Source organism: Hyla sarda, chromosome 2 (genome assembly GCF_029499605.1).
Source record: "Hyla sarda isolate aHylSar1 chromosome 2, aHylSar1.hap1, whole genome shotgun sequence".
Lineage (NCBI taxonomy): Eukaryota > Metazoa > Chordata > Amphibia > Anura > Hylidae > Hyla > Hyla sarda.
Window position 1 is genome coordinate 187,442,159 of NC_079190.1, and position 14,141 is coordinate 187,456,299.

The 14,141-nt window shown below is 44.0% G+C and overlaps 1 protein-coding gene across 8 annotated transcripts in view; it reads right to left on the minus strand.

The window, feature by feature from the left end:
* INPP4A (inositol polyphosphate-4-phosphatase type I A) overlaps positions 1 to 14,141 on the minus strand; it is a 105,647-nt gene that overhangs the window by 73,889 nt on the left and 17,617 nt on the right. The gene's annotated exons all lie outside the window — the stretch shown is intronic.

A 14,141-nucleotide genomic window follows, 5' to 3' on the forward strand; every position in this document is an offset into this window, starting at 1 on the left:
CAAAGTGAGGGTGGGACAAGCACTGCTCTCTGCTCACTCCTGTCCTATCAGACTCCTGTCTGAAAAAAGAGAGGAGGGGGTTACTAGCAGTCTGCAGTTACTAGATGAAGAGACCCAACACAGCACAGCAGACTCAGGGAGGAAGTGAATGCATGGTGAGGGCTTAGTACTTGCCTTGGACATGCACACAGACGTTTGCATTAAATACAAGGGTCCTCTACCACCCAGCCACTGACCAACTTATTTCAGCACATAGGAGACACATATAGAAAGTGTCGACAGATAAGAACCATTTGGCCCATCTAGTCTGCCCAATAATCGGAATACTATGAATAGTCCCTGGCCCTATCTTATATGAAGGATAGCCTTATGCATATCCCTATCTTATATGAAGGATAGCCTTATGCCTATCCCTATCTTATATGAAGGATAGCATTATGCCTATCTCTATCTTATATGAAGGATAGCCTTATGCCTATCTCTATCTTATATGAAGGATAGCCTTATGCCTATACCTATCTTATATGAAGGATAGCCTTATGCATATCCCTATCTTATATGAAGGATAGCCTTATGCCTATCTCTATCTTATATGAAGGATAGCCTTATGCCTATCTCTATCTTATATGAAGGATAGCCTTATGCCTATCTCTATCTTATATGAAGGATAGCCTTATACTTATCCCATGCATGTTTAAACTCCTTCACTGTAATTGCAGCGATCACTTCTGCAGGAAGGCTATTCCATGCATCCACTACTCTCTCAGTAAAGTAATACTTCCTAATATTACTTTTAAACCTTTGCCCCTCTAATTTAAAACTACAGTGGTCCCTCAACATACGATGGTAATTCGTTCCAAACGACCCATCGTTTGTTGAATCCATCATATGTTGAGGGATTCGTGCAATGTAAAGTATAGGAAGTTATACTCAACTGTCCCCGCCGCTCCGGACCGCATCCTCACCGCTCCCGATACTGTCCCAGGGGCTCCCGATGCTGTCCCACTGCTCCGGCATCTTCCTCGGGATCCTCCGGTGTCTTCCGCATCTTGTCCAGGGTCCGGGCCTCGCTTTCTGGGGACATTATTATGCTGCTGTGCCGGCGCGGTGTGCGCACTGACGTAATAACGACGCCGGAAAGCAAGGCCCGGACCCTGGACAAGATGCGGAAGATGCCGAAGTGGCCCCGGAGCAGCGGGGATAGGTAAGCGAACCTGTCTGGGATGCTTAAACTGCTATCCGACAGCAGCTTAAGCATTTTGCGCTGTCGGATAGCAGTTAATGCGATGGCCCCGACATATAAAAGCATCGTATGTCGATGCTGACATCAACTTGTGATGGCCTCTGAGAGGCCATCAAATGTCAATTTGATCATATGTCGGGGCCATTGCATGTCGGGGAGTTACTGTATGTCCTCTTGTGGTAGTTTTTCTGCTCTCCTTTACCGTGTTGATTCCCTTTATGTATTTAAAAGTCTCTATCATATTCCCTCTGTCTCTTCTTTCTTCCAAGCTATACATGTTCAGGTCCTTTAACCTTTCCTGGTAAGTTTTTTTCCTGCAATCCATGTACTAGTTTAGTACCTCTTCTCTGAACTCTCTCTAGAATATCTTTATCCTTCTGAAGATATGGCCTCCAGTACTGCGCACAATACTCAAAGTGAGGTCCAGTGTTCTGTACAGCGGCATGAGTACTTCTCTCTTTCTACTGCTTATACCTCTCCCTATACATCCAAGCATTCTGCTAACGTTTCCTGCTGCTCTATTACATTGTCTTCCTACCTTTAAGTCTTCTGAAATAATTACTCTTAATTGCCTTTCCTCAGATACTGAGGTCAGGACTGTGTCAAATATTCTATATTCTGCCTGAGGGTTTTTACACCCCAGGTGCATTATCTTGCACTTATCCACATTAAATTTCAGTTGCCAGAGTTCTGACCATTCTTCTAGTTTGCCTAAATCCTTTTCCATTTGGCATATCCCTCCAGGAACATCAAGAGTATGCACTGAGGAAACCACTTGATAACTACAGTACATTCGATCCATTAAGTCAACGGGCCCACTGTGTATGTGCCACAGTAAGTCTGCACACCAGCAATGTGGCCCTAAAACATGACATGAATGGGGAATTAAAGGGGTACTACGGTGGATTTTTTTTTTTTAATCGACTGGTGCCAGAAAGTTAAACAGATTTGTAAATTACTTCTATTAAAAAAATCTTAATCTTTCTAGTACTTATTAGCTGCTGAATACTACAGAGGAAATTCTTTTCTTTTTGGAACACAGTGCTCTTGCTACAGTGTTCTCTGCTGACATCTCTGTCCATTTTAGGAACTGTCCAGAGCAGCATATGTTTGCTATGGGGATTTTCTCCTACTCTGGACAGTTCTTAAAATGGACAGAGATGTCAGCAGAGAGCACTGTGGTCATGATGTCAGCAGAGAACTCTGTGATCAAAAAAGAAAATAATTTCCTCTGTAGTTTTCAGCAGCTAATAAGTACTGGAAGGATTAAGATTTTTTTTATAGAAATAATTTACTAATCTGTTCAACTTTCTGGCACCAGTTGATAAAAAAAATAAAAAAATAAAGTTTTCCACCGGAGTACCCCTTTAATGCAAACTAGGGATCTGATGTTATTAATATGATGTTGCACATATCTTATTTAATTTAATCAATGCCCTTATAAAATAATGCTTTACAACTAAATTCAGCGATGTATCACAAAACATTAGTGTCATTGTGGGTCACACTGCTTGTTCGCACCCTGACAATCACACACACTTAGATTGGCATTCTACCATTCCATGCTCACAAAGAATTTGAATTGCAAACAGCATATTGTACATAGTTTGTACTGCTTGTGACCCTTGTGCTGATACCAAGCAAGCACCTGTAGACAAATGATGGAGGAGTATCCTATGGTAACCCCATCTAGAAGCAAATGTGTATACCAGAGCAGGAGCAAAGTGGAAACAATAGAAAGAAAATGTTTTTAATGTACTATAGTCATTTAAAGGAGGAGTAGTCCTGTGCTGAACAACTTATCCCCTATCCCAAGTTTCAGATCACGGGGGTACGACCGCTGGGATCCCCTGTGATCTCCTGTACGGGGACCCGGCAACCCGCGGAAAGGTGGCGTGTTGACCACCGCACGAAGCAGCGGCTGACACACCCCCTCAATACAACTCTATGGCAGAGCCGGAGCGCCGCAATCTCTCTGCCATAGAGTTGTATGGAGGGGGCGTGTCGGCCCCCTCTTCGTGCGGTGGTCGACACTCGCTATCTGGCCGCAAACCGGGGCCCCATACAGGAGAACGCGGGGGGCCCCAGCGGTCGGACCCCCGTGATCTGAAACTTATCCCCTATCCTTAGGATAGGGGATAAGTTTTGCAGCACTGGACTACTCCTTTAAATGACAGCATTTTTTTTAACAACTACCATAAGAAATACATTAAAGTCCCCTTTGTTTTCTGTTATTTTATAATTAAAAAAAAAAAAAAGAATTTTTGCGCAAATTTTGGGTGGAATATCTTTCAAGGTTATCTACTGTTTGGTGCACCATACACCACTTTTAGCAGTTGAGCTGTATTTATTATTTGCGCAAGTGTACGACAGCTAACAGGACACGTACAAATGTGTCAGAAGCTAGAGCACAAAACTTAAACCTAGCTCTGAAGCCCACTGGTTCCTATAACTGTGCACCATTTTGGAAAATTTTGAGAAACTGGTGTAAAAATTACACAAAGCAAACTGGGGTAAAATCTCTACTACCTCACACCAGCATTAATAAATGTTCATCATAGAGTTTAAAGGGGTACTCCGGCCCCAAGACATCTTATCCCCTATCCAAAGGATAAGGGATAAGATGTCCGATTGCGGGGGTCCCGCTGCTGGGGACCCCCCGCAATCTAGCATGCAGCACCCACCTGTAACCACTGCAGGAAGCGCTGGAGTCTCTCAGTGTTATGCCTCCCGACCACGGGGACGGAGTATCGTGACATCACGACTCCACCCCGTGTGATGACACGCCACGCCCCCTCAATGCAAGTCTATGGGCGGGGGCGTGACGGCCGTCACGCCCCCTCCCATAGACTTGCAATGAGGGTGCAATGAGGGTGCGGAGTCATCAGGATACTCCGTCCCCGTGGTCGGGAGGCATAAGACTGAGAGCCTCCTGTGCTTCCGGCAGTACTTACAGGTGGGTGCTGCATGCTAGATTGCAGGGGTCACCAGCAGCGGGACCCCCGCAATCAGACATCTTATCCTTTGGATAGGGAATAAGATGTCTTGGGGCCGGAGTATTCCTTTAACATTGTGGCCCCAATTCATGGCCACCTAAGAGCAAAGATACCTTCCTGGAAAGGAAAATGGATCAGAGATGGCTTGTGGTGTATAAGGAGGCTGGCATCAGGTGTGACTCCATACCTGAGCTGTGATTGGTTGTTGTGGGCAGCAATGCATTTAACTGTATGTGTAAATACCATTTGCTGCTCTTTTATAGTGTGTGTACTGTTCCTTTAAGAAATCCTCTCTTTCCATTGACAGAATCTTCATTTAAAAAGCCCCTTTCTTATTGTTAAACAGGTCATTATTTTCAGTGACACAATTAAGCAAAGTATCTACATAAAATGGAGTCAAATAAACAATACTAAATATTTTTATAGAACTTGTGTTTAATGAGAAAGAGGAACATATGATATGGATTGGAATGTTAATCCTCCTGAGCCATGCGCTACACTATAAAAGGAAAATGTGTAAGAGCAGCTTTACAAGGTAAAAGGATTTATTATAAGACACACAAGGACTATAACTACCACAACAAAGTGTGTGTGTGTGTGTGTGTGTGTGTGTGTGTGTGTGTGTGTGTGTGTGTGTGTGTGGGGGGGGTTATTATATTGTATTTTTTTAGAATACATTCTTCCTAGGGAAGAATATGGATCCATAGAGCGGCACAACACAGACTGAAATATAAATTCATACTGCAGTCCGTATGCCTCTGCACCTCTGATCTTCGTACCCATATCCTTAGCTTAGAAGAAGGATCTGCCAACGGGTACAAGGTAGGGATCGACCAATTATCTGTTTGGCCGATATTATCGGCCAATATTCACGATTTTGGACGTTATCGGTATCGTCAATTACCTTGCCGGTAATCCGACAATGCCACGCCCCCCGCACCGCCCCCACCCACGGTGATAGGACTCAGGACCCCAGGACAGGCAGGGGGAGAGAAGCGGGTGGCGGTGACGGTCTCTGGCCCCTCAAAAGCCGCTGAAGTTCATTGATTTAGGGTACGTTCCCACACGGCGTATTTTGCTGCGTATTTGGTGCTGCGTATTTTCCTACCCATTGACTTCAACAGAGAAAATAAAATACGCAGCAGCAAATACGCAGCAAATACGCTGTGTGGGAATGTACCCTTAAAGCGCAAGCTTTAAATCAACGATCTGCAGCGGTGTCGTCGGTGGGTGGGTGGCGGGAGTTAACTTATACCAGAATATCAGTATAAATTTATCGGCCCTAACCTCAACAGAGTATCGGTATCGGCCCTAAAAAAAAAATCGATATCGGTCGATCCCTAGTACAAGGTATCTGCATATAGAATATTTTATAGATAGGTGCTTAGAGTATTAGAACATTAAACATTATGGATAATAGATTTATAGGGACAGAATGTTGATCCAGGGATTTATTCTGATGCCATACTTTGAGTCATGAAGACATTTTTCCCCCTAATATGGGGCAATTGGCATCAGCCTCATAACAGGTTTTTGCCATATTCTGGAAGTAGGGACACAGTAGGGATATAGGTTAATCTTTATGGACTCTGGTCTTTTTTCAACCTTATGAACTTTCTATCTAGATCTATGTATCTAATGATACTTCTATGAACTCTGGGATAAGACTTTTTTTTTATGAAATCCATTAAAACATGGAGTGCCTTAAAAGGGGTTCTACGGTGGAACATATTTTTTTTTTAATCAACTGGTGCCAGAAAGTTAAACAGATTTGTAAATTACTTCTATTTAAAAATCTGAATCCTTCCAGTACTTATCAGCTGCTGTATACTACAGAGGAAGTTCTTTTGCTTTTGAATTTCTTTTCTGTCTGACCACAGTCCATGTCAGGAACTGTCCAGAGCAAAGCTCTCCTGCTCTGGACAGTTCCTGACATGAACAGCGGTGTCAACAGAGAGCACTGTGGTCACACTGGAAAGAACTACACAACTTTCTCTGTAGTATACAGCTGATAAGTACTGGAAGGATTAAGATTTTTAAATAGAAGTAATTTACTGATTTGTTTAACTTTCTGGCACCAGTTGATTTAAAAAAAATAATAATAATGTTTTCCACCGGAGTACCCCTTTAAATGTAAAATCTGAGCCATAAAAAGATTCGGTACATGTCTTCAGTCCTCTACAGCCTTTGGATTTCGTATCCGTACCTGCAGATTTCTTCCTCATTCACGTAACCACTTTCACCTCTGGATTTATTGCTTCTAGGAGAATATCTATGCACAAGGGACTTGATAGAAGTTGTTTTGTAGCACATGGAGCCTGTGGCTCTGTACTAGGGAGCCTTATAGCTTTACAGCAATGCTGCTCATAACACACTGCAGAATAGTAATATGTAAATCTATCCACTATGGATTTTGTCCAGATATTTCTCACTGTCTTTAATTGAATGGGGAAATCCCCATCTAAATCTAAATTTTTGCACCAATTAAAAATCTGGGCTGAAAAATCCCATCATACATAAGTTTGTGAGATATCGTTATTGGATTCTTCAAAGACGTCATTCAGGTTTATGGTTCCTGCTCATATGGCAGAAATGCTTAATAATGTATGCAAAATCAATGTCAAGCATCACCAATAAAGAAAATTTGCGCAATTTACTGTGAATTATGTAACTCGCAGTAAATATTGAATTTACACAGTGATTTGTCATTTGCTGTAAAAATGCAGTAAGACACATGCCGTATCCCAACGGTTCTGCAAAACCCATACATGCAGTTCCTGCTCATATGGCTAAAATGTTTTTTTTTTTAAATATGCAAATTAAACATTTTAAGCATTAACCAATAAAGAACATTTGTACAAATTTACAGTAATTATGCAAATCTTAGTTAATCACAGTGATTTTGGTGATTTGCTGTAAAAAAGAGGTAAAAACACAACACACTGGCAAACCCAAACATGCCTCCAGTTCAAAGGAAGCCACACCAGGCTGTATGTTCAGACCCACTCTAAAAATAAATAAATATAGTTTGAAAATATTTATAATAGTATTTTGCAATGTCAAGGAGATCTACCATGCAGAAAAATGTATCCCCCCTATCCAAAAGGATAAGGGATAAGTATCTGATCGCGGGGGTCCGACTACTGGGACCCCCTGCAATCTCCAGCACAGCACCCTGGCAGACCCCAGGAACAGAGATTCGCGAAGTGGCGGCCGTCATGCCCCCTCCAAGTATCTCTATTGAAGAGCCGGAGACTCCTGAACGCTGTATCTCCTGCTCTCCCATAGATATTCGTGGAGAGTGTCGTCTGCCGCGGCGGGGGGGGGGGGGGGGGGGGTTTATACAATTACAGATGTAGTGTAATTTTCATATAAAAAGTATCAGCCTTTGCAAATGTCCTGTAATCTAGACTAAATCCGACACCATGTTGTCTTTTGCAAAACTTTAGTGCGTCATATAAACTTAAAGGGGTATTCCAGGCCAAAACTTTTTTTTATATATCAACTGGCTTCGGAAAGTTAAACAGATTTGTAAATTACTTTTATTAAGAAATCTTAATCCTTCCAATAGTTATTAGCTTCTGACATTGAGTCGTTGTTTTCTGTCTAACTGCTCTCTGATGACTCACGTCCCGGGAGCTGTGCAGTTCCTATGGGGATATTCTCCCATCATGCACAGCTCCCGGGACGTGACATCATCATTGAGCAGTTAGACAGAAAACTTCAGAAGCTAATAACTATTGGAAGGATTAAGATTTTTTTAATAGAAGTAATTTACAAATCTGTTTAACTTTCCGGAGCCAGTTGATTTATATATATATATATATATATATATATATATATATATATATATATATATATATATATATATATATATATATATATAAGGTTTTGCCTGGAATACCCCTTTAAGCTTTTTTGTTGTGAGCTCTTTTGAAAATTTAGTGATTTTCACGCCACTTTGTACCAAGTTTCACGCCAAATATTTAGTGAAACATGGTAAAAATTGCCACAAAAAATAAATCAAATAAAATATCACACTACATTTTTAAATGTAAGGAAATGTTTTGAATATGTCCCCCACTGTGTATGTGAGAAGAAAATGTGCCTTCCAGCATTATATAAAAAAATCATTTGGTTTCCTGAATATGACTGCAATAATTCATTGTAGTTCCCTGGAGACATACAATCCATACACCTTGGCTCCTGAACCATAAAGATACATCTAAAGATACAAAAGTTCGAAGAAAAAAAAAAAAAGAATTACATATTTTTGCAAGAATTGGCAACGTGCCAGAGCCCTAACAATACTGTCCAAATGATAGGGGTTGTGTGAGGCTTCAGAGATGTAGACGCTGCCAGGCCTAATGTTGGCATTCCCGTTAATTACCCACAATTAATACATAAAGATGCAGTGAAGCTGGTAAATCTCTGCCGCGGAACAGCTGTACACCTAAAGCGTCTGACTCTGGGTGTATGTAAAATACAATGAATTTATACTTTGGTTATTGTCCTGGAGACAAATAAGCTGCTATAAATAGACATCACAGGGAGCGGAGTGGCTTTGGAGAAGGTCAGACGATGGCAGGATTGCTCAGTTTCCACAAATTCCATTTAAAGAACTGCTTTGGCTCCGCATGTGAAGTCTGACGTAGATGGTAGGCATCACTATCAACAGAAAGAGAGCCATATTAGGCTGGGATCCTATAAAATTGCTGGCCTCAAGGGATAAAGTGGCCTTGTTGACCATGGCAACCAGTTACACTTTCATGTACAACTTGAAAATGCCCAGGATTTTAACATACACTGTGAATGAAATACAATGGGGAAATGTATTAAGACTGGTGTAGATCCCTACTATAATTCGACAGTTTCTGGTGTAAATTAAGGAGACTATCACATAGTAAGTGACCACACACCCCTCCCTCTATGCCAGTCAATTTTTTTACATCACTTTTGAAATGTGACAAGGGATGTAAAAAGTGCAAATTATAATACGTCAGAATATGCAACTTTATAATACAGAAGGCTTAAAAAGGTCACGGTTGTTTCAACAAACTCTGAATAAAATTTATAGCAGAAGAGAATGTAAGAAAACTATGTAAATGTATCTTAGCAGAGAAAAATTTATCTTTTTTCCTCCTTATGTTGCTTACCCCAACTTACCATTAATTTTGAGAACACAGCTCAAATGTGTCTTAGGGGAAGAGATTGAATATCAGCTCACTGAGGGATCAGTTAAATGCTATACATAGAAACCTAAGAGAAAGCAGCTAGGGAGAGCCATGAGGAAAGAGACTGCAGAGAGGCTACAGAAGCTTTAAGTGTTAGATCTCGCCCCAGTGCTATATTGAGAGACTACACTGCTTAGTACTGCTCTATATTGTCCTCCATGCAGCTGATTCGTCGAGTATACTCTAAAGATTTAGGGGAGCAGGATCCCTTCTTCTGTAGGTGCGCAGTGATTGGGAGAAATCATACAGTGCTCTTTACTGGGCCTTCAGGTTCCCTGCCTCCCTCTTGGGACGCAATTGTGAGGGGCTCCCCCATCCTGCCCCCTCTACTCAAGCACTGTCTGCTCCTTGCCAGACCCATCTGGACTTGCTCAGGGTCCCCTGCCAGCCACTCTGTACTGGACCTCTCCCCCTCCATCTCCACCTGGTCCCTCACTGCTCCCCCTGGCCGGTGCTCCCAAGCCACCTAGGAGCATGGCCACTGCTAAACCTTCCTCTGGGACCCCCAGCTCTGTGGCCCTTCCTCTGTGCCCACAGCCCCTGCTGCTCCTGCTCAGGCAGGTGGTGGATCCTCCTGGGACACCTTTTCAGACTTGAACCTGGAATGTTCTGGGGTCCCTGGTACTCCTCCTGCATCCCATGATTGGAGCCAGCTTTTGTCGCAGATCCCTACTAAGGAGGACTTCCATTCTCTCATTGCGGAGGTGAAGGATACTAGCCGTGCTGAAATCTCCTCTCTCCGACAGGATTTGCAGCATGTTTCTGATAGGGTGGAGGGTTTGGAGCAAGCGCACTATTCTACCAGGGCATATGTCGCTCAGCTTCAATCTACTGTTGCCTCACAATCGGAATTCCTTTGTGACTTGCATAACCACATGGAGGACTTGGATAATAAGGGGCACCATAACAACATCCGGATTTGTGGCCTCCCTGAAGCAACCCCAGAGGAAGATTTTTACGCCACCTTGCAAGCTGTCTTTAATCTTATTCTGGGCGAACCTCAGAATTAAGTTGGGCAGAGCTCACCGAGCCCTTCTCCCAAAGTCCTTTGATGTCCCTCCTAGAGATGTTTCAACTTTCAACTCAAGGAGGCTATCATGGCCAAAGCTCGCTCTCTACGGAATTTTGATTTCGATGGTGCTCCTATCCAGCTTTATCAGGACCTTTCCTGAATCACCCTACGGAAGTCACACATGCTACAACCTCTGCTGACTGTCCTCTGGGAACATCATGTGCCTTACTGCTGGAACTTCCCTTTTGCCCTGCATGACCGCAGAGATGGACGCTCTCTGTTTCTCCACCCACACTCAGGATATCCCCTCGTTCTGCCCTGCTCTCGACATCCCTGCCCCTCAAGTGCTGGACTAGATTCCTGACTGTGCATGGGTGAGTGCCCTGTTTCCTCTTGCTCTTCCCTTTTCTCTCTCTTTCTCTTATACTATAGCTAAGTGTGTTTCCTTGAATGTGAAGGGCCTCAACTCCCCCACAAAACGACGCCTCTTGCAACGGGAGTTGGTTTTGCAGAGGGCCAATATAGTTTTTCTTCAGGAAACACACTTTGACCGCTCAGGTTCTTTTCAGTTTCTTCAACATCTTTACCCGCATGCCTTCTCTGCTTCTTCGGGCAGGAAGTTAGCCGATGTTGCTATCTTAGTCTCCCGATCTTGCCCCTTACAGGTCTCTTTTCCTATAATGATCCCCTGGGATGCTGTGTTATTGTGGAGGGCTCTCTCGCTGGTAAACCCCTGCTTCTCTGTAAAGTCTATGCGCCTAATTCCTCTCAAATCCCCTTTTTGTGGTGGGTTCTTGCTCGGTTACATAAGTATCCCCCCTCGGCTTGGCTTTTTGGCAGCGACTTTAACCTTATTTTTTCTCCCTCTATGGATCGCTACTCTCCGCTGGGTAGTGGTCCCCCTCCCCATCTGCCTAATTTCGTCTCGCCTCTCTGATTTGCAGTCTGATACACTCCACCTCCTTGTATGACCTATGGGGAATTAATCATCCTACTGATAAGTATTTCTCCTTCTATTCTCATTCCCATAAGCTGCACACCCGTATAGATAATTTGTTTGGTAATTTGCCCATGGTTTGCATGCTTTCTGCTGCCTCATTAGACCCTATCTCCTGGTCTGATCACAGTCCGGTCCTCCTTTCCTTCTCTCCTTTTTCTTCCTCTCCCAGATGCTGCCACTGGCAGCTTAATGACTCCTTACTTAAAGGGAACCAATCATCAGATTTTACCCTATATAACGCTTGGTAAAGCGTTATATAGGGTAAAATCTTTATTTTCACCATTCCCGGGGGATGCTCCTGCCCCCAGGAATGGTGAAGATATGAAGTTATAAACTAGTCACCGCCGCCGCCGTAAGTAGTCACCTGGGCGGGGAGCTCTTCTCACTTACTCCCGTTCTTCGGCCGGGAGCGACGCCCCCTCCGCTTGATTGATGGGCCGCGTCATTGTTCCGCTCACTGAACAGACAAAGCAGAGCGATGACGCTGCCCATCAATTAAGCGGAGGGGGCGTCGCTCCTGGCCGAAGAACGGGAGTAGGTGAGAAGAGCTCCCCGCCCAGGTGACTACTTATGGCGGCGGCGGTGACTAGTTTATAACTTCATATCTTCACCATCCCTGGAGGCAGGAGCATCCCCCGGGAATGGTGAAAATAAAGATTTTACCCTATATAATGCTTTACCAAGCGTTATATAGGGTAAAATCTGATGATTGGTTACCTTTAAATCCTTTGGGTTCCCGTTTGAAACGCAATGCCTTGGCTCGCTCCAGGGAGTTGCATGCACTAATTCATAGGCTAGAATCTACTTTGCTTTCTACCCCCTTGCTTTCGGTGCTGAGATGCCTGGCTGCAGCACATTCTCAGGAGAGCTCGCGCTACAGCTACTTTATGCTAAACAGCGGTTTTACAAAAAGGGCAATAAGGCCCAAACTATGTAGGCTAGATGCTTGCGTGACCGTGCTGCTACCCAGATCCCGCAGTCCTTTTTACATTCTCTACTTACTCTAATAGGCCAATCGTCCTGCTCAATACTGACCTGAAACTGAGATTTTAGCTACCCGCCTCGGTTGTTTCCTCCCCACACTGGTCCATAAGGATCAGGTGGGCTTCAAACCTTGCCATCAGGGGCCGGCAACATGAGGCGGGTGATTGATCTGGTTAATCGACGGTCAGAGCAGGCTGTTGTCCTTAGTTTGGATGCTGAGAAGGCCTTTGACAGGCTGGGTTGGCCCTTTCTTTTTACTACCCTTAGGAAGTTTGGGATTATTGGTAATTTTCTCACGGCACTGCGGGGTCTCTACTCTTCCCCTACGGCTTCACTCAAACTTCCTCATGCATCTTCTACTCCTTTCCCTTTGTTCAATGGCACTCGACAGGGATGTCTGATGTACCCTCTGATTTTTGCCTTATGTATTGAACCCCTTGCTGCTATGATCCGAGGGGACGCGGACATTTCTGACATCGCTCTTCAGGAAAGGGAGTTCAAGATCTGTCTCTTTGCGGGTGATGTTCTCCTTACTCGTCCTTTGACTTCCCTCTCTAATCTTTATAGGGTACTCCACTCTTATAGTACTGTCTCGGGCTACAAAATTAATCTCTCTAAAACTGAAGTTCTCCCCCTGAATCTTCGTCTGTCTCTTTCCATTCCTACTCTTTCTGTTGGTCTCCCTCGGCCATCAGCTACCTTGGTGTACACCTTACTCCTCGCTACTCTTCACTCTATACTACCAATTACTTTCCTCTTTTCCCACATCTTAGGCCCTTATAGATAAGTGGCAATCCCAATATAGCTTTTTTCAGGAGTAATGCGGCGGTTAAAATGACTATACTTCCAAAGCTACTATATTTTTTTGAAACACTACCCGTCCGAGTCCCCTTGTTTGCCCTTCATGCTTTTCAGTCCGCCATTTTTCGGTTCATTTGGGATGGTAAACGGTCATGATGGCTATAGAGTCTATGGGGGGGGGGGGGGGGTCTGGCGATGCTGGATGTCACCAAGTACTATTGGGCTGCCCACCTGTGACACTTGGTTGCTTGGACCACTTACCATGCTTATAGTCACTGGATGGAACTGGAGAAGCTGTGGTTGGCCCCGATACACCCTAATACCTTCCTGTGGAGTCCCCTTCCTCCTTCTGTCTCCCCGGGTCCGTTCCTGGGACCTATGTCTTTTTCCCGTTACGTATGGGAGTACTGCTCCAGAAAGTTCAAGCATTTTTCTTCTCCCCACTGCAATACTTTCTCTATCATCCTGCTTTCCCCTCGGGTCTCACCTCCCGCATGGTCAGGGAATGGGGTGGTAGAGAGCTCTTTTGCTGGGCTGATGTAGTAGACCCTCTGGGAACTTCTGTGGTTTCCTGGAAACTTCTGTGGTATCCTAACCAACAGCCTTTGAACGTTTGTGCCGTAATGGCCCACAGACGAAAGGCCTTCTTTCTGATATTTATTCCATTCTCAATGCAGCTTCGGATAGGGGAGCTCCATCTCCTCATGGGAACAAGCTTCTAAGGGCTTCATATGCACGGCTTATAAGGAGACTAATACAAAATGATCATGGGTTGGTACCATACCCCCGAATTGCTGAATAAACTGAACCCGGATATTCCTCCTCAGTGTTGGCATTTTGGAGTGGGGCTGGGTACGGTTTTCCAAATTTT